General features: G+C 42.6%; 1 long non-coding RNA gene across 1 annotated transcript in view; it reads right to left on the minus strand.

The window, feature by feature from the left end:
- Nucleotides 1–845: 845 nt before the first annotated feature.
- Nucleotides 846–21,896, minus strand: part of LOC135983012 (uncharacterized) — a 208,527-nt gene continuing 187,476 nt past the window's right edge. Inside the window, exons 3-5 of the long non-coding RNA XR_010600508.1 lie at nt 10,868–10,979; nt 10,370–10,458; nt 846–4,560 (exon numbers count right to left, since the gene is read on the minus strand). This is a non-coding gene — a long non-coding RNA (uncharacterized LOC135983012). The remainder of the gene's footprint in view (nt 4,561–10,369; nt 10,459–10,867; nt 10,980–21,896) is intronic.

Below are 21,896 nucleotides of genomic sequence, written 5' to 3' on the forward strand. Positions count from 1 at the left end.
CTGGACATGCCTAATAGGCATCGCCTATTCACAACCAACAGGAATAGCATGCTTGGCTAACTGAAAAGGCAAGAATTTCAAACCAATAAAAGGAAGTTGTCATGAGGTGTAGGTATCTTGTCCTGAGGTCAACCATGAAGGGGTGAGACCCCTTGCCTGAGCTGAGAAGAAAAGCCAACCCTTTAGGGCCCACCTTAGGTGTCAGATCTGATGAGAGGGGATAATAGTTGTAGCATGGTAAACAGTTGAAGGATGGAGCCAACACCTGGGCCTTATCTACAGGGAAGCCATGAAAGGTTTCCAGTGAGATGGGGAGGTGGCCCTGTGAAGGATGTGGAGAGCGTGGATTAACTTCTTCATCCTTCCAAACAAAGAGGAAAAGACTGATGCTTGTGGAACGTTCTCTCCTCTATCCTCTTTTTCACTGACACTGAGGAGGACTGTGTGGGGCCCCTTATTGAGAGAGGGCTCTATTGTTTGTTTGCTGTGTAGTTAGCCACTCTGACCCCCTTTCCCCCCCCCCAAAAAAAGGAACAGTGAGAAACTAATCGCCTCCCAGGAGGAAAACAGCCTAAACAAGCTGTTTTGCTATTTGCTTTAGTTTGTTCTTCCACCCTAGCTTAAAAGGGTCAGCAACCCTAAACCCACGGGCCCTATTATAGAAGTACTTTTGTATGCAACATATAATTAACCTCTGGAACTCCCTGTAGCAGGATATGATTGGGGGAAACATATGAGTAAGATTTTTATTTAATAAAAGGATTAGATATTTATAGCAATAAGAATATCGTCTGCATTTCTACAAGCTAGGATACAAACTAGCAGCCATTGTTCTTCAGGTCAGAAACCAATAACAGCTAGGTTTGAGAAGCAAATTCCTCCCCATGGAACAGTATTACAATTAGATGAATTCTGGGGTTGTGAAACTTCCTCTGAGGCCTCCAGAAATGGCCACATACACAGGCAGGAAAATAAAATACAGTATATGGCTCTTTGACCTATTCCAACATAGCAATCCTTTTCTCTAACCTCATAGCTGCAAGACCACCCATCTGCAAGAACACAGGTGTTAGACCTCTGATTTTAAAGCCATAGAAGGATTAACTAAAAAGAATGTAACTACTGGGTTGATTGTGAGGCTTATCTGGCAAACTGAAACCTATGAACATGTTGTAGCAAATGGCAAGAATCAGGGACTACATGGGAACTTTTGATTTTATACCCCTCATGACTCAAGTGGCTTCTGAAAAGAAAAGCCTCATTCACAAACAAGCAAGAGAAAGTGACAATCCTTGAAGTTCTCAAGCTATTTTTTGCAGAAAGGTAAAATTGCTATAGCTAGATGGACAGGGCAGCAGACAGTGCTGTTTGGAATCTGCTGGCGTTTGGAGTATTTTGAAAAGTACGACTTGCAAATAGGGTTCGAGAGGGAAAAGTGACATCCTTTGAAATGGGCCCTGTGTGCCACAGCATCAGTTTTGTTCTTGTGCACAGGGAAACTACCAGTGCTATGAAAAAGAAATAACCTTCCCCTAACAGTGTGTGACATTAACAGAGATGTAGATTTTGAATTGATTCAGAATTGGGAGCCTTCCTGGGTGCAAAAGATATTGCGAACCTCAAACACCTCAACCAATTGTCTCTATTGTGCCACACAAATATTTGTGCCCTTTGGAGCCAGATCCTTGCCTGGTGTAAGTCTCCATAGTTCCAATTGCTTCTATGAAGCGACACCAATTTCTACCAGCTGAGGATCGAGCCCTTGGATTTTATCTGAAGGATCTCCACAAGTGATGGAAAACCCCCCCAACCATTTCAGGTTTTAACACTTCTCTGTACAAAACTGAAATGTCATTGCATGTAGTGGTGTGAAGAGACAAACAAACAAACAAAACCCCCTGCAGCCTTGTGAAACACAGACAGGGAAACTATAGCTGTGAGTTCTGACAGTAATAAAAACATCCCTGGATTGATTCCAGAGAATTTATTGAACAGAATTTAGTTAGTTGGGTTCTTTGGAGTTAGTTAGTTTGTTGTTGCTTTTTTAAAAAGATTGCACATCACTTAATTTTTATGAGCTCAATTATGTCTTTAAGGCTCAGCCCAGCATAGGGGGTGATGTGGAAACAAACCTCTCGAGAGAGAGCACTGCAAGACAGAATGCCTTGTGGGTGCACTCAGGCCGAATATGTATTACTGCAACCCTTTATAGGCTTGAATTTTGTATTATCTATTGCAAGTCACTGGCTCCTGAGTGGAAAGCCAGATCTACAGTGCATAGGAGATTGGAGCCACGGCTCTGCCTTCTTTCCACCCCTTCCTGACCCCTTTGGAGCTCAGTGCAGGCCAAGGGAGTAAGGAAGAAGGAGTCCCTGGAACTCCCTCAAGCACAGGGGCTGGAGAACCTGACCCTAACCAAGCCCTACAAGGTTGGAAAATGTTACACACACACACACACACACACACACACACACATACACACACACACAGAGTTGAGAGATGCTCCCTTCACACATACACATACCCTTCCACTCTGTATGGCCCATCCAGAATCTAGCCCTGTCTAACTACAAGAGGTTTGATGGGAAGGATATGGGATGTATCTCATGTGTTGTAAGACAAGTGTCACTTGTGATTTATTTATTTAGAATAAGCCACCCCTGCTCTGGGTATTTTTTGCATAATTTAAAACATTCACAATGTTAAAACCAAATACAAACCATCAGAGAATAAACTGCTCATCTCACCTGCCCCACGGGCCAAGCAGTAGCTAATCCCGAGGGCCATGCAGTCCTTCAGCCCATCCCCTTCCCAAAGGTCAGAGAAATCAATGGCTCTTGCAAGCACGTCTGGAAGGTTAACAAGTCTGAGCTCTGGCAGGCCAACAGGGGAAGCAAAACTAGAGCTAGAAATCAAGATATTCACAAACAGTGAAAGTGCCTGTAAGAAACACACCCATCCTTGTTATTAGCCTTTGCAAACCAAGCAACAGGGACTAGGGAAATGACCAGTGCTGACTGCATTCCCAGTGTCCTGCAAATACTGAGTCCACAGCACCCCCCACAGCCCAACCCATCAGCCCCTTTTCAAAGCTCATTGCAAAGTTCCTGATCCAAGCTGCTTGTGGCCTCACAGCACTGCCACCCAGGAGGGCTCCTCCGAGGTGAGTGTTAAAGGAGCAGCGGGACTGATACTGTATCTAATGTGGCACAGGGTTCCTCCAGCACAATGCGCCCAGACTAATGAATGGCAGTGCCCCGGAGTGCAAACAAACAGGGAAAGGTTCTATTTTCAAAGCAATCACATTGCACTTCAATGAAGATTCCCTTCCCCCACTCTCCTCAAAAAAAAGTTTTAATATACACACTAAATTAAGCTTGAAAAAAGGGGACATTTCATCTTTAATCTATTTACTTCTGAATATTTAACATACAATTCTGGCACCAATCACCAGATTTAACTGGAAAATTACTTACTAATCTGTTTGCTTATTTGGAATAATTGGGTAGGCTGCCAGGGAAGAGGATTTCCTACCCTGTTTAATATCTCAGTTAGTAGTCCAATTTCAGCTTGGCGGCATAATTACTCTGACAGAGCTGTAGCCACAGGGCCTGTGAGTGGGGCTGCTTTTTAAACCGTAAATTATGGAGGATTAGCATTTATGAATTTTAAATCAGGGCTGTGGTAGGAGACACTAAAGCTGCTTAGAGCTTGCAAACCATTGCATTCAATCACCAGTCATTAACACTTCCCTTCCCAGAGCTTTTTGCAACCATACTAATAAAAATACATTTGCAATCTCCTTGGGGTGACAGTCACTGTATCTGCGGCACAGTGTTGGGATCCACGTTCTAGCAAAAGGTGTCACGATTCAGGCTGACCAAGATTTGCCTCCAAACATAACACCGAGAAGCTCTCTCCCTTGCCGGGTTTCTGCTGCTGCTTCTAACAGATGGGAAACTGTGTCATTTGATCCCGAGGATATCAGTGTTAGTATAGTTAAACAATTACAAATATTAAAAACACAGCTGAAATCAGAGCTGCAATGAGGCTGTTCTGCAGAGATCTGAACTCTGCCATGCTTCTAACTCAGGCGCTTATTGTGAGCTTATTGCTGTTGTGTTTGCTCGTCAGGCTCATGATGAATCGTTATGGGGTAAATCCTTCCTTTGATGTATGCGTGTAACTTCTTTTAAAGCCAATGAGAGTCATGTACATGCACCGAGGATAGAATATTCTGTGCCCTGAAGAGTGAGACTTAAAGAAACCTGACAAAAATGGTACCACTTTGAAATTACGAGTCATTCCACTCAGGAGTCCAAAGAGCTCTGAAGCCATAAGATGTACATCCAAATGAAAGTATTATGCCCTTATTCCTTTATGAACATGTCTATGTGTCTCTCTCTCATTGAGGGTCCAATTCAGCAAGGTACTTCAGAAAGCAGTGCAATAGCGAGTGCCTGGTGTTACCATCTGGGAGGCCGGAGATGCACACAGGAATCCAGAATTGTTAGCGTAAGGTCCCACAAGGAAAATTTATTTATAACAGCTCCTGCATGACTGAATGTAAAGGGAAAAAATATGTACAGTGCATGAAATTATATACATAAGAACATGAGAACATAAGAGCTGCCATGCTCGGTCAGATCATGGTCCATCTTGCCCAGTATCCTGTCTCTGACAGTGGCCCATACCAGACTTTTAGGGGCACTGTACAGAACAAGGCAATGATGGAGTGATCCACCTGGCTTCCATACATGGCTTCTGATAGTTAGAGGTTTAGGGGCCCCTCAAACAAAGGGTTGCATCCCTGACCATCTTGACTAATAGCCATTGATGGGCCTACCCTCTATGAATTTATCCAGTCCTTTTTTTGAACCCAGTTTAATTTTGGCAACAAGTTCCACAGGTCAGTTGTGCATTGGGTGAAAAAGTACTTCCTCTTGTGTTTGTATTAAATCTGCTGCCTATTAATTTAACTGGGGGACCCCAGGTTTTTGTATTGTGTGAAAAGGTAAACAACATTTCTCTATTCATTTTTTCTGTACCATTCATGATTTGAGCTGTTCCATACCCTTGATCATCTTTGTTGACCTTCTCTGAACCTTTTCCAATCCCATTATATCCTTTTTGAGGTGAAACATTCAGAATTGGACACAGTATTAAAGGAGCAGGTGCACCAAGGGTTAATATAGAGGTATTGTGGTATTTTCTGTCTTTTCTTTTTTTTTTTTTTGATCGTTTTGCTAATAGTTGCTACCATGCTGTTAGCCTTTTGACTACTGCTGTGCACTGAGCAGAAGTTTTCAGAGAATGATCTATGGTGATTCCAAGATTTCTTTTTTGGGTGGGAACAGCTAATTTAGAATCCATGATTGTATCTGCATAATTGGGATTATTTTTCCAATGTACATTACTTCATCTAGTCATCCAGTTTTGAGAGATCCAGATGAAACTCCTCACAGTCTGCTTTGGATGTAACTGTCTTGAATAATTTTGTATTGTCTGCAAACTTTGCCATTTCACGGTTTGCCCCTTTTCCAGATCATTAATTAAGATGTTGAACAGCAAGATCCCAAACCAGATCCTTGGGGGACCCTGCTGTTCCCCTTTCTCCATTGTGAAAAGTGACCATTTACTCCAACCCCTTCTTTCCTGTCATTCAACCAGTTGCTGATCTATGAGAGGACCTTTCCTCTTATCCCATGGCTTCTTAGTTTTCTTAAGAGCCTTTGGCAAGGGACCTTGTCAAAGGCCTTCTGAAAGTCCACGTACACTATATTGACTGGATCATCTTTGTCCACATGCTTGTTGATTCACTCAAAGAATCTGAATAGATTGGAGAGGCCTGATTTCCCTTTAAAAGGCCATGTTGACTCTTCCCCAGCAGAGAGGTAAATCACTGTGGGGCAGGAGGCGGGACTAGGAAAGACCCGTCTGGTGGCTCCCACCCTGAGCTAGGCTCAGTTGCTTGTCCTGGCTGGGCTGGGAAGACGGGACTTCCTCTTCCCGGCATGACATCTGGGGATGGGTCAGACCCACCCCCAGATTTTTCACCCAGCTGCAGGAAGCTCTGCAAACTGCCCGCTCCCCACCCCTGCACTTCCTGTACCCATCGCTCCTCAGCTGCAGGGGAAGGGATCACTGTACAGGGAGCTGCTCCCCCATCCGCCCCACCCCCATGCACCCAGACCCTCTCATACCCAGACCTCCCACTGACCTTTGCCCCCCACACTCAGAACCCCTGCTGCCAAGCTCCACTCCCCCTGCACCTGGACCACACTGACAAGCCATCCACACCCGGATCCCCACCCCACCAAGCCCCAACCCACTGTACCTGGATCCCCACCCCACTGATCCCCATTCCCTCACACCCAGACCCCCCCGCTGAGCCCTAAGCACCTATCCTGGATCCCCCTGCAGAGTCCCCATTACCATTGCACCCAGAACCCCCCAACAAGCCCCTGTACATCCAGATCGCCCCCACACCTGGATCCCGCACTGAGCTGCCCACATCCAGATTGCCCCACACAGAACCCTCTCAACCCACACCTGGATCCCCCCACACTTGGATCCTGCCTTGCTGAGCCTGCCTGCCCACACCTGGTGCACCTGGCATGGAGGGGCAGGGCCCTGGGATGTTTCTGGGGGCAGGCTCCTTGCACTGTATCTGGGTTAGCAGCCTCACCGCTGAGTCTGTGTCCCAGGGGGAGCTGCACAGTGATCTCCCACCTTTGTGAAGCCGGTGGCCTGTGTTCCCCAATGCCATGCTGGAGCTGCCGCATTTATTTGACAAAATGTGTAGAATTTTAAAATATTGTGCACAGAGTTTTTATTTTTTTGGTGCAGAATACCCTCAAGAGTAAATTTCATATTTGAGTTCCTTCAAAACTCTTGGGTGAATGTCATGTGAATGTGATGCCCTGGAGACTTATTGCTGTTTAGTTTATCAACTTGTTCTAAAACCTCTGCTATTGACACATCAATTTGGGAAAGTGCTTGTGATTTGTCACCCCCCAAAAAATAGTTCTGATGTGAGTATCTCCCCCATACCCTCTGCAATGAAGACTGATGCAAAGAATTCATTTAGCTTCTCAGCAATGGCCTTGTCTTCCTTGACTGCGCCTTTAACACCTTCATTGTCTAGTGGCCTCACTGCTTGTTTGGCAGGGTTCCTGCTCTGATGTACTTTAAAAAAAATTACTGTTAGTTTTTGCATCTTGAGCAAATTGCTTCTCACATTCGGTCTTGACCTGCCATATTATTCTTTTGCATTTTACTTGCCAGTTTGTGTTCCTTCCTATTTTTGCAATTAGGATTTGACTTCCAAATTTTAAACGATGCCTTTTTGCCTCTAATGATCTCCATTACTCCACTGTCTTTTTTTGATTTGGGTATACATTTAGTCTGAGCCTCTATCATGATCTTTTTAAGTAGCCTCCATGCTGCTTGCAGGCATTTTACCCTTGTGATGCTCTTCTTAATTTCTGTCTAACTAGCATCATCATTCTTGTGTATTTCCCCTTTTGGAAATTAAATACTACAGTGGTGGGTATTTTTGTGTGTGGGTATTTTCCTCCTACCACAATGCTAAATTTAGTTACATTATGGACACCATTACCAAACGATTCAGCTATAATTACTTCTTGGATCGGATCCTGTGCTCCACTTAGGACTAAATCAAGAATTGCCTCTCCCTTTGTTGGTTTCAGAACTAGCAGGAGCAGTCATTTATCGCTAGAAATTTTATCTCTGCATCACATCCTGAGGTGACATTTACCCAGTCAATATGGCAAAAGTTGAAATCCCCCATTATTATTGTGTATTCTGATTTTGTAGCTTCTCAATCTCCCTTAGCATTTCACAATCACTGTCAGCATCCTGGTCAGATGGACGGTGGTATATTCCTATTGCTATACTCTTTATTATTCAAGCATGGAATTTCTATCTGTAGAGATTCTATGTACAGTTTGATTCATTTAAGATTTTTACAATATTTGACTCTATGCTTTTTTTTCACATATAGTGCAGCTCCCCAGGCAACATGACCTACTCTGGCATTCCTATATATTTTGTACCCCGGTATTACCATGTTCCATGAACTATCCTCATTCCACCAACTTTCTGCAATACCTATTATATCAATATCCTCATATAATGCCTGGCACTCTAGTTCAGTCGAGTATTTAGACTTCTAGAATTTGTCAATATTCAGTTGCTTGCCTTCAGGGCCAGCTCCAGGCACCAGCTTGGCAAGCAGGTGCTTGGGGCAGCCACTCCGGAGACGGGCGGCAGGTCCAGCTATTCAGTGGACGGTCCCTCACTCCCGCTCGGGCCAAAACCCTGGAGCCGGCCCTGCTTGCCTTCATGTGTAATGTTTAAATGTGACTCTTTGGTGTTTGACTGTTCCACACTCACTCCTACCTATACTTAACCAACTTCTTTTTATTGTATATAGTACAATAAATAAATGTACAGAGTGCAAGAAAAGTATTAGGGGATAAAGAAAGAATTGACACTTAGCTAAAATCCTGAAGGAAAGGTGGACTTTTTTTCAGGTTCTCTGAAGATAAGAACAACTATTCTCCCCTCCCGCACTTCTAAATATTATTTTTCATGTATGTTTGCAAGGATTATGGCTCATCAAGGTTACATCAAGCTGGACTCAAGAAGAAATTATCTTCCATTGCAAAGTATTGCACCATTAGGTGGGTTTTATATGCTTTTCCCCAAAGCATCCAAGACTGACCACTGACAGACAGGACACTGGATTACATGGAGCTATGCTGAAGTCAGTGGGACTATTCACATGCTTAAAGTTAGGCACATGGGGTAAAATTTTCAAAAGCACCTAAGTTCCATTTTCAAAAGTTCTGACGTGACTTAAGAATCTAAGGCCTGGTCTACACTACGGGTTTAGGTCGACTTTAGCAGCGTTAAACCGAATTAAGCCTGGACACGTCCACACAACGAAGCCCTTTCTTTCGACTTAAAGGGTCCTTTAAACCGGTTTCTTTACACCACCTCTGACGAGGGGATTAGCGATAAAACCGGTCTTTGCGGGTCGGAATTGGGGTAGTGTGGACGGAATTCGACGTTATTGGCCTCCGGGAGCTGAAAGTCAATAGGACTTAGATGCTTAGAAGCCTAAATCAAAGAGACTTAGGCTACCAAGTCACTTAAGCACTTTTGAATATTTTACCTATGCTCAAGTTCTTGTGTGATGTGCATCATCCTGGAATGTATCAAGAAACAAACAGACTTTTAACGTAGCAAGCAACAAGCAAGTTTTAGACCACTGAGATCATGTACAGACAGACTATACTGTCGTGTTCAGACAAGTTATAGAACAAAGTGGGATATGGCAAGCACCTCTTCTGGTAAATTTTATGGCTTTCCAGAAGGCTTTTGACAGGATGCACAAAGACGGTGTTTGGAAAATTATGACATACTACAGAATACTAGCAAAAATAATTAGAATCAAGGATCTCTAGCAGAGGTCGGCAACCTTTCAGAAGTGGTGTGCTGAGTCTTCATTTATTCACTCTAATTTAAGGTTTCGCATGCCAGTAATACATTTTAACGTTTTTAGAAGGTCTCTTTCTCTAAGTCTATAATATATAATGAAACTATTGTTGTATGCAAATTAAATAAGGTTTTAAAAATGTTTAAGAAGCTTCATTTAAAATTAAATTAAAATGCAGAGCCCCCCGGACCAGTGGCCAGGATCTGGGCAGTGTGAGTGCCACTGAAAATCAGCTTGCATGCCGCCTTCGGCACGCGTGCCATAGGTTGCCTACCCCGATCTATAGGATACTGCCAAATGTGCAATCAAAGATGGTGACCACATCACTCAGGGTGGTTAGGCATTGGAATAAATTGCCCAGGAAGCTTGTGGAATCTCCATCATTAGAGATTTTTAAGAACAGGTTAGACAAACACCTGTCAGGGATGATCTATGTAATACTTAGTCCTGCCATGAGTGCAGGGGACTGGACTAGATGACCTCTCGAGGTCCCTTCCAGTCCTATGATTCTATCAGCCAATGGCTTGTAGTGACAACTGTATTATGTCCCCACTATTGCTTGCACTGGTCATTGACTATCTCATGAGGAAAGTAATTGAAGAAGGTAGCCAAGGAATTTTATGGATAAATGATATATTCAATTGAATGACCTCATTTTCCCTGATGATGATGTCCTGCTTAGTTCAACACACTGCTTAATGGAAGAAAAGAACCAGCTTTTGGCACATGCAGCAAAACAAGTTGATTTGTTCATCAACATGAGGAAGACAAAATATATAGCTATCAGTTTCCCAAAAGTAACCATTAGAGTAGATAAAGAAACACTAAAAGAAGTAATTTTACCTGTCTAGGAAACGAGATGTGCAGTGATGACGACACCATGCTAGATGTCAAGGAGCAAATGTTAAAAGCAGCAAACAACTTTCATAAACCTGAAAAGATTTGAAAAAGTTGCATGATTGGCATTGACACAAAAATATGAATGTTTAACACGTCTGTCCTCCTTTATGGAAATCTACAGCAGAAATCGATAAAATCAATTCATTCCAAAGTAATTGCCTGCGAAAGATCTTCAGTGTTCGTTGGAAAGAGCTTTTTGCAACATCAGAAATTCTAAGTAAAGCAAACCAATCTAAGGCATCAACATGATAAGACAACAACGATGGATATATTGAAGGATGCCACCAACTCGGCTTCCATGGCAAATGATAATATAGGCACCATCTGGAAAGAAAAAAATAAAGATACCTTGCTGAATCAGGGTCTAAACTCCTACCCATACCAGTGAAACCTAAGCTAGTGGAAGCTAAGGAAGAACGGTTTATATGGAACCCTGCATACCTTTTCTCTTTCGTCCATCTTTCTACCGCCAGATCCTGGAGGAAAAGTGAACTCTCGGCAATGCTATCCTTCTATCAGGAACTCCACTGATAGGATGGCAGGTCCCCAGAACCTATTGAGAGATGTAAAAATAAACTTCAGCCAGATTTAGAGTCAAATTAAGGGACCACCCAGAGACTGGATTTTCTTCCCCATTGAAGCCAGATAAATAAGACTCTATGTAGCTGACCTCCTCTTTTCTCTGAAGGCCAGGTGAGTCAGAGATGTCACATATAATCCCACCTCTGCAAGAATCAACCCAAACCAGCATGGAACAAGTGTTCCCCATTGTGCATGCAGCAATTAGGGAACATACCTATACGGCTCTGACAATCAGACCTGGATGATCCTGAAGTGTAGGGTCTGGGCAGAAGGGCAGGCATGAAAGAAGTATTCAGCCTCCTCTTTTTCTCCACATCTCTTCCACCATTTTTAGGCCTTTCCTCATTACAGTTATTAATTACCCAAGGTTCCTTCAGTGATGGATTACACTGTGTATATTACAAGTGTCGAGGGAAAGAAGAAGCGTATGTTCAGCACTGAAATGAGTGAAAAGTTGCCTTCAAGTGCTCTCCTCCCCCTTTAAACATCAGAGAATGAATGAGAAAAGCAGAGAGAGGCAAAGCCTGAATTGACACGCCAAAGAATATATATTTTTGTATTAAGTGCTATTAGTCTGAAGAACCAGCAAGACTGACAGAGGCGGTGGGACACATGGCCACCAAAAGATAAGGCCTCAATTCTGAGCTGTGCCAGGAGATTGACAGGGGTGTGGGGGAGGGAAATGTGGCTTTACACCCCTTTTGCAGACACCTGGTTTCTGGAAGCCAGCTGGTCCTCCACGTAAAGCAGAGCAGGGTCTGAGCTACGCTAATTTACATTCAGCCACAACAGCCCCTAAGGGTCACTCTTGTAGCTCAGAATAGCTGGAGTGCAGCGTGATTCAGCCATGCCCCCCTCCAAACACCTTCTGTTCACACCACGTCTCACTCCTACTACAATGAGGAGGAGGGAGAATATGAGGGGTGGTGACGGACAGCTATTTCAGCATCTTTACATGGCTCGTGAAACCTCTTAACCTCAAAGGGCTGGTTATGCTGGGTATGCGGCCCTTTGATTTGGGCAGAGACGATATAAAGATTGCAGTGGAGACCAGAATCAAAACCTAACTTCTTAGATTTTCCTTGACCATCAGAGACTGAAAGGAGAAGGAAAGGAAAGAACTTAGACTGAGCCCCAACACAACACTCCTACATGTGTGAGATTCCTTAGCGTTTTGGTGATATGCACCTATCCCAGTGGTATTGCAGATTCACTTGAAAAATACTGATGGGAGCTACAGAATACAGTTTAATCCTTGTGCCTCAAAAGAAGATGATCTTCCTTTACATTTAATTTTTATAGCACAATATTTCTGAGTGCAGTCAAATCTACTCTCTTTTGACAGTGTTTCCCTACATAGCTTTGAAAGTGTCTCAAAACTTGTGGAGAAAAAAAAGGTTTTTTCGACAGTATACAAGATGAAGGTACAGCACCAGATATAACTTTGACTTGGAAATCTCTCCTCAGAAGGTTTAATATGATTCCTCTGCCTGAAACATGTATAATGTATGAAGCAATCCTGTCCAGTTTCCTCTCAAAGCCAGCTGAACAATCTCCTTTCATTGGCCATGGTGCCTTAGAAGCAACTCCTCCACACAACCAGGTGGCTAGTCACACAGCCTTGGATTTTTATCCTCTATAACTAGACACATTTCAAATATAAATAACACTACCTCTCCCAAAAGTTGGTTACTTACAAACCAAGAAAGACACTGCCATTTCCTCTGACATGGATTATATAATATTATTTGGATTCTTTCCAACCTTGGGGGGGGGGGAAGGGAAGGAGGAGAATCTTTCTCCAGTCACTTATCCAGATGGAGACCTGGCTTTGTAGGACACCATCAACAGTGTGTCTGGGAGAGCTGCTTTGGAGAGATACTTGTCCACTTCTGAATAATGAAACAGAAAGTGTATCTATGAAAAGCTACTCGCCTGACACCCTGTCTAATTTCTCTGCTCCCACAGACACTCACTATCAAATGAAATGTGGTAAAGTTAGAAAGCTAGAAATGGTTCTTGTAACTCTTTTTTTTGGGGGGGGGGGGATTATACAACACAATTATTGTACATCACCAAATAGACTTGATTTGAATCTCATTTATATCAACATAAATTGGGGTAATTAAACTGAGGTTGGGACCAGAAGCAGAAGTATAAACTTATCACAAAGTCCTTGTGCTGTGACCAAAATAAGGAAGTACTAGAAAGCAGATAGCATGGGGATGGGCATGAGCTAGACAGAAAACTTGCCCTTGCAAGATTTTAAGAAAAAAGGAGCATCAGATACAATTGAGATAATATCTCCTTTGCTAAACCAAAACTAGTTACACTATGTGTTTAGTGTAACTTGTAAGATTGTCTACTACCTTACATCTTTTTATAACTATTTACAAGTGTGCCAGGTGAGTGTACACTGCTACCACCGGTGACAGTGAGTGGAAATTTCTGGTTGCATTTTATATCCAATTTGCGCAGGTCGAAATGACTACATCAGGAGCAAGGCAGTGGAAGCCCCCTACTTTGTTCTCCATGGGCAGGATTTCAACTGGAAGCACAATGCTAAGCGTAAGCTGTTCCACTCTAGGAGCAACACTGGGCTGCACGGTGACTCTGGGACACACCTCTAAATCACAGCGCCTCCCCTGCTTCTTCCTGAGATAGTGATTACTGCTGCCCTGCACCAGCTAGCCAAGGCTCTGCCCATTACCCATGCCCCTGCTCAAGGAAGGGAGTGAGCAGGTACACTGCACACCTCCCAGTGCAGATGGTGAGGCACTGCTTAGGCGAATAGAGTGAAGATACACCTGAACCCTGTGGATCTATACCTGGGCATGTACCCTATATGCGCTCTACTTACTCAAGTTCTGCCTTCCCTGCTATTTTTAGCAGGGCGAACCGTGTCTGCTTTTCACTGTGATACGTAGCTGCACATACCCTACTCACCATGGCAAGAGATGTGCAGTGTAGATGTAGCCCAAGTCAAATGTAACCCAACTTATTCTATCACCACCAATTTTTCAGAACATTCAGCACTGGTCTCGCAATGCTAGTCTGAACTGTGCAACCAGTTATCTGGGATTAGTTTTGTACATTTGGTTTTATGGCACACAGAGAAGCCGCAGTATCAAGATGATGCAGTGTGCCAAATAAATGGTCATAACCTTTTAGATATGTATATTGTGACGTTGTGCAGTCTATATGGTTTTATAAAAACTTGATAATAAGTCAATATAATGTAACTGAGATAGTTTTAGAGAAAATACGGTAATAAGTGAATGTAACGTAACTGGGATATGCCTCATGCAAAAGGTCTCTTGTAAGGTGTCATTACAAAGTTTATAATCTACTGAGTATGATCATCTGATTTGTATAAATGTACCACTCTTGTATCTAAAACTAGAAATATAAAATGTAACTCTGAGGGCCTATTGTAATTGTGTAAAGTGTGGACCATTAATGATGGTTTGGAATCTTGATGACTCCCATTGTCTGCAGATGGCTGTATTTACCTGTGAGTCTTCCTGTATATGTGTGTGCTGGCAAGTGAGTAATGAAGTCTTGCAGTGACATGTGATCATGTCACCTGAACTGGAATCCATCTTTAACCTGGTGCTTTTCCAGTGGGGGGGGGGGGGGGTGGAAAACCAGAGAGACAAAGAGTTCCCGCCTTATGCAAAAGATATATAAAGGGGGGAAGAGAACAGAGAGGTGGAGGAGCCATCATGAAGAATCCCCTAGCTATCACCTGAGCTGCAACAAGAGCTGCACCAGGGGAAAGAATTGTGCCCAGGCCTGGAAGGTGTCCAGTCTGAGAAAAACTTACTGAAACATCTCTGAGGGTGAGATTATCTGTATTTAGTTTGATTAGACATAGATTTGCGCATTTTATTTTATTTTGCTTGGTGACTACTTTGTTCTGTCTGTTACTACTTTGAACCACTTAAATCCTACTGTCTGTATTTAATAAAATCACTTTCTATTTGGTAATTCACTCAGAGTATGTATTAATACCTGGGGGAGCAAACAGCTGTGCATATCTCTCTATCAGTGTTATAGAGGGCGAACAATTTATGAGTTTGCCCTGCATAAGCTTTATGCAGGGTAAAACGGATTTATCTGGGTTTAGACCCCACTGGAAGTTGGGCATCTGAGTGCTAAAGACAAGCACACTACTGTGAGCTGTTTTCAGGTAAACTTGCAGCTTTGGGACAAGTGATTCAGACCCTGGGTCTGTGGCTGGAGCCAGACGGGAGTGTCAGGCTCAGCAAGACAGGGTGCTGGAGTCCTGAGCTGGCAGGGAAAACAGAAGCAGGGGTAGTCTTTGCACATCGGGTGGCGGCTCCCAAGGGGGTTTCTGTGATCCAACCCATCGCAGTGGCGTAGTCGTTTTACCCTGCATAAAGCTTATGCAGGGCAAACTCATAAATTGTTCGCCCTCTATAACACTGATAGAGAGATATGCACAGCTGTTTGCTCCCCCAGGTATTAATACATACTCTGAGTGAATTACCAAATAGAAAGTGATTTTATTAAATACAGACAGTAGGATTTAAGTGGTTCAAAGTAGTAACAGACAGAACAAAGTAAGTCACCAAGCAAAATAAAATAAAATGCGCAAATCTATGTCTAATCAAACTAAATACAGATAATCTCACCCTCAGAGATGTTTCAGTAAGTTTTTCTCAGACTGGACACCTTCCAGGCCTGGGCACAATTCTTTCCCCTGGTGCAGCTCTTGTTGCAGCTCAGGTGATAGCTAGGGGATTCTTCATGATGGCTCCTCCACCTCTCTGTTCTCTTCCCCCCCTTTATATATCTTTTGCATAAGGCGGGAACTCTTTGTCTCTCTGGTTTTCCACCCCCCCCCTCCCCACTGGAAAAGCACCAGGTTAAAGATGGATTCCAGTTCAGGTGACATGATCACATGTCACTGCAAGACTTCATTACTCACTTGCCAGCACACACACATACAGGAAGACTCACAGGTAAATACAGCCATCTGCAGACAATGGGAGTCATCAAGATTCCAAACCATCATTAATGGTCCACACTTTACACAATTACAATAGGCCTCAGAGTTACATTTTATATTTCTAGTTTTAGATACAAGAGTGGTACATTTATACAAATCAGATGATCATACTCAGTAGATTATAAACTTTGTAATGACACCTTACAAGAGACCTTTTGCATGAGGCATATCCCAGTTACGTTACATTCACTTATTACCGTATTTTCTCTAAAACTATCTCAGTTACATTATATTGACTTATTATCACGTTTTTATAAAACCATATAGACTGCACAACGTCACATATATATACACAAAAGTGTGGAATCAAGTATGCAGTGAATGAGACCTGAAACTGTATTTTCAATAGAGGTTAGGGGCAGCTAGAGAGTCAACGTGTATGAGTCATTTCCCATATCTTGAAATGTATTCAGCTGAATTCTCACATACAGCGTGGAGCTGGATCTCATAAAGGCCTTGATTAAAAATAATTCTCTCCTTGAAAAGCACGAGTGACTCATCTACCAAAAAATATATTGTTTAGGACCATGGATCTGTTGGAATTTACTCAGAGGACATCTACGGGCAAGGTTCAACTAACTTCTGTTGGTGAGAGAGACAAGCTTTCGAGCCACACAGAGCTCTTCTTCGGGTCTGGGAAAGGTACACCACGCATCACAGCTATAAAAGCAAGATGGAACATATTGCATAGCACAGTGGTTTTCAACCTTTTTTCATTTGCAGACCCCTAAACAATTTCAAATGGAGGTGCGTGGATCACAGGTTGAAAACCACTAGTTTAGCATAATACACTGGGTTTATGGCTTAAATCACAACCATCTGTAACTCACTAACCCCCCTTTTTGTCCTATGACTGCAGAGGTGTTAACAGGACATTCTATCATGAATGGTCCTTTAGAATATGTGCTAAGAGTACTTTTCCCAGACCAGAAAAAGAGCTCTGTGTGGCTCAAAAGCTTGTCTCTCTCACCAACAGAAGTTAGTTGAATGAAAAATATTACCTCACCCATCTTGTCTCTATAATGAGCAGAGACAGACAACTGCAAATCTTTTCCCGTGACTCCATCTCTATAGGGAGAATGTGCGGGCTTTCCCCATAGACCATTCAGAGTGAGACTAGTTGAACCTTGCTCATAGATGTTCTGAGTAAATTCCAACAGATGCATAGTCCTAACCAACATATTTTTGAGTAGATGAGTCCCTCATGTTTTTCAAGGAGAGGTTAAAGAGGGGAGCTAATTGAAAGAAATACAGCACGTTTTCATGAATCATAAGAACGGCCATACTGGGTCAGACCAAAGGTCCATCTAGCCCAGTATCCTGTCTTCCGACAGTGGCCAATTCCAGGTGCCCCAGAGAGAATGAAAAGAACAGGTAATCACCAAGTGATCCATCCTGTCGCCCATTCCCAGCTTCTGGCAAACAGAGGCTAGGGACACCATCCCTGCTGATCCTGGCTAATAGCCATTGATGGACCTATTCTCCAGGAACTTATCTAGTTCTTTTTTGAACCCTGTTATAATCTTGGCCTTCACATCATCCTCTGGCAAGGAGTTCCACTGGTTGACTGTGCACTGTGTGAAAAAAATACTTCCTTTTGTTAGTTTTAAACCTGATGCCTATTAATTTCATCTGATGACCCCTAGTTCTTGTGTTATAAGGAGTAAATAACACTTCCTTATTTACTTTCTTCATACCAGTCATGATGTTATAGACCTCTATCATATCCCCTCCTTTAGTCGTCTTTTTTCCAAGCTGAAAAGCCACAGTCTTATTAATCTCTCCTCATATGGAAGCCGTTCCATTCCCCTAATCATTTTTGTTGCCCTTTTCTGAACCTTTTCCAATTCCAATATATCTTTTTTTAGATGGCGTGACCACATCTGCACACAGTATTCAAGATGTAGGTGAACAATGGATTTATATAGAGGCAATATGATATTTTCTGTCTTAAATCCTGTTTACAGTGTCACACCACAAATGTGCTGTTTTATTTTATTTTATTTTAAGTTCCTGGACACCTGATGGGACATGCTTCCTTACAGGATGAGCCCAAATTATTCCCCTTACTTCCTGATCTGGCTTGGGAAATCACTTAGGAAACAATCATTAGTTAAGAGCATCTCATATGGAAAAATGCTGTAGTCTGATATTAATATTCCATGTTCTGTATAGTATTTAGCATGCATATTTAATTCAGTGGACAATACAGTGAAGTTAGCCAGTTTGTACTACAACCAGATGATAAAGCATTTCTGATGGAAAATAATATCTCCCAAGTGTGTCACCTTTTACATAATGGACAGATTTTTGTCCCGTAAGCAAATCCACAAGTAATATAAATCCTCTCTTTTTGCCAATCTCTCTGAGAAACTTTGGGCTAGATTTTTCCCTGTTTTGGGGCCACTTTGTCAAAGCAAAACCCCTATGAAGCCATGTCCTCAAGGTAAGTGCTAGTGTCACAGCTCCCACGACTCTCTCCATGGTCAGGGCAGGAGTTTTCTGTGTTCTGGGGATCCCCAGCTGCCATCCCAATTGCTTTGAAGGCCACTGGCTATCAGTGTAATTTAGAACAGCTCCCAGGTTGCTCTAACTTACCCCAGGGGATGAGCCGGGTACAAAGCCAGCCAAGCATTAGGGAGTGCCAAGGTGACTTAAAACCACCTTTGCCACCCTATACCAAGCTGTACTGTGCACTCCATTGCTGCAGCTGAGGATCTAGCCCTATATGCTAAACAGCAAGGGTCTGATTCCTTAGACTCCTCACTGACATTACCCATACATTACCCATTGGAGAGTAAAGGCCTAATGGCAAAGGCATATTCCTTCTTCATAATCATCCACCCCATTAAAAGGGTAGCAAACGGAGTCTGATCCTACCCTCATTGGCTGTGTGGGAACAGCACTGGCCCATACTGAGGATTAGGAGAGATTAACTGCCAAATAACAGACCGCCGAAGCATTCTGGCTCACTGCTTTTCAGCATATTTACAATTTTCCATTTGCCTTTTCTGCCTTAGAACTCAACTGTCAGGGTGGTTGGATCCTCATATAAGTGCTGTAAAATGGTCAGCCTAGGCTCTGGACAGTGTTGGAAGGGATGAAAACAAACTAACAGCTTTTTCTCATCATGGTGGGATCAGATCTCAAAGGTTTGCACTGACATTGCTGGTGACCCATTTTGTGTGGTCTCCCCTCTGTGCTCTTTGGGGTTCCAGTCTTAACAGGGAGAAATTAAATTCACTATCTGTCATTAGTTGTAGGATTGTGACTGCGATACCCGACAAACCTCCACTGCACAGCTGGCTTTCAGCATGTTGGGAAAGTTCTTGCTATGGAAAAATGACCAGATCTAGAAAGGACTCCTTTACTACCCTCCTGACGGTTGCTTATTAATTACATCAAAAAGATTCAAAGCCAGATCCTCAGCGGCGTGTAATTGACTTCAGTGGAGCTATACCGACTTATGCCACTGGAGGATATGGTCCTCAAGAGTTAGTATTGTCTCCATTTCCTTTGTATTAAGCAAAAGGCCCTGCCTCAATGGGATCTATGCAAGAATATATGTAAAAGCCTATAATGTGAAAATTTATTATCTTGTACTTTAGATTGTTTCCTGCTGTGCCCTTTGTTTCTTGTTTCATTTCATTATCCTGAGCTGTTTTACTGTCTGAGAACTACAATATGAAATGAACTCATTCATTATCTTAGGGCCAAATCTTCCAGTCCTTCCTAAATCTATATTCCGTCAAAACTCCCTTTGACTTCAATGGGAGTTTGGACCAAGTTACAGCAAAATAAGGATTTGGATTGCATTATGGCCCAAAGCTGCATCATGACACAAACCGGTAACGCTTTGTTTCTCTTTTCACTCCTCTGACATAAAAACAGGTCAATGAGGTATTTTTTTTCTTTTAATTTACAAAATAAAAAATTGCTCCCAAGCCGAGATCTCATATGTCAAGTTTAAACCTCAGAGAAGTGGTTTATGGCTTAGTCATGAACCAGAGAAATAGGGGTACAGAGTCAAAATGTTGACTTGTTGCAGTGCAAGGAGGCGCTGAGAGATGTCAGCACTCTGAGTTATATTTTATATTAGCTGAAAATGAGCTAACTCTGTTATTTCCGTAAATTAATCTTAATTAAGATAAAGCCCTCTCAAAGCCTAACAGAGAGAGAAAAACAAATTCATCCTGAACCACGTCTCTTTGCCATGAAATTTAGAATTGTATTGGGGTCATTTTATAAAGAAAATAATATTCCCGGCCCATCACAATTTGTGACAGTCAGGTTAGAGAAAAAGCAAAATTCCCCATCGTCCTCTCAAGATTTCCTGCACTGTTCTTTTGTGAATACGCTAGAATGGGTGATAGATGGGAGGCTGCCCCTTTCTAGAGTTCTTGCTGCGTTTTGTGATAACTCATTATATTTCTTTCTTTACAAATAGCCCCATTAACACTCCAGAATTGAACAGAATCATAAAGCTTGAAACATCCCACTCCCATTCCAGTAGAGCTAGAAGTATTGTTTCATGAATTACAGAGCTGCCAAGACCTGATTTATCCAAGCATAGCCTTCAAAGCTGAGTCACAGGGGGGTGTGCGGTGGGGGGGGGGGGAATGGATTGGAAAATTGGAAAATAGTTTTTATTAAGATGAGGATGATATAACCTAGCTGCAGCTTTATTTAAATTGAATTGTGTGTCTTTTATGTTTCTCCAACAATATGGTTGATGAAAATATTTTAGCCCTTGTTTTTTTGGCTGAACTAAAAACCCTGTTAAACCGTTTATAGAAAATTTACAAAACAGAAGAGAGTCAAGCTCTTTCAAAGTCTCCGTGGCCTCAATAAAACCTTATATATTCTGAAATTAGATGTCACTCTTAGTCAGATGATTCCAAACAAGACTACTATAATCCTCTCTGTTATGGAGATATTTATTTTTGTCTGAAAAACTTCAAAGCATGCCGTGAAAGATAATCAAAATCAAAATTACCATTCCAATGAGGATTTTTTTAAATAAAAAAGAATAATTCTTACAGTTCTTCTGCAAAAGAGAACCAAACTGACTTGCTTATCTCTTCCTTTCGTCGTTATTCAGTAAAGTTTTTACCTCTGTTGGGCAGAATCACGTCACCAGAAAAAAACCCTCATTCTCCACCCCCCTCCCAAAGTTAATTAAGTAGCTTAGGACCATCACCCATACACTGAAATACAGTGGCCCACTTGGGAGAATACTATACAGACATACTGGGCTTTTCTCCCCTGGGCCTAGATTGATGCCTTTAGTAACAATTGATGCCAGAGCCCTAAGAACAGCATTCACCCTCCCCGAGCTGCCCACTTGTTTTATTATAGGTTATTATTTATTGTGTGTCTTGCAATCGCGCCTGGAAGCCCGAGTCATGAACCAGGACCCTATTGTGCTAGGCACTATACAAACATAGAACAAAATGATGGTCTCTGCCCCAAAAAGCTTTGCGACAATTAGAGATGCTGTGACATACCAAGGCACAATCCAGGCCAGAGGGGGCTGTGTCACCCCTGAGGCTGCAACCTTGGGTGCCTTGATACCCCTGTGCTTCCCTGAGAGGAGGGGCTGCAATTCTGGCCAGTCCTTACATGTGCTGTACACAGAAGGGAATAGGCTCCTTATTCCATCTCCAAATACTGAATGGCAACGTAAGCACAGCCTCAGTCTGGCCCTTGGTGATGGCTATAACAGATGTTTGTTTTCCCATTTAGAGTATTAGTAATTCCCTACCAGCACCACTAACGAAAACTGAAGAAACAGTGAACTTTCCACTGTTAGTAAAATAATTCCTGGATTTTATCCCAAAGACTTCTAGGCCC

The sequence above is a fragment of the Chrysemys picta genome, chromosome 4 (genome assembly GCF_011386835.1).
Source record: "Chrysemys picta bellii isolate R12L10 chromosome 4, ASM1138683v2, whole genome shotgun sequence".
NCBI classification, from domain to species: Eukaryota; Metazoa; Chordata; order Testudines; family Emydidae; genus Chrysemys; species Chrysemys picta.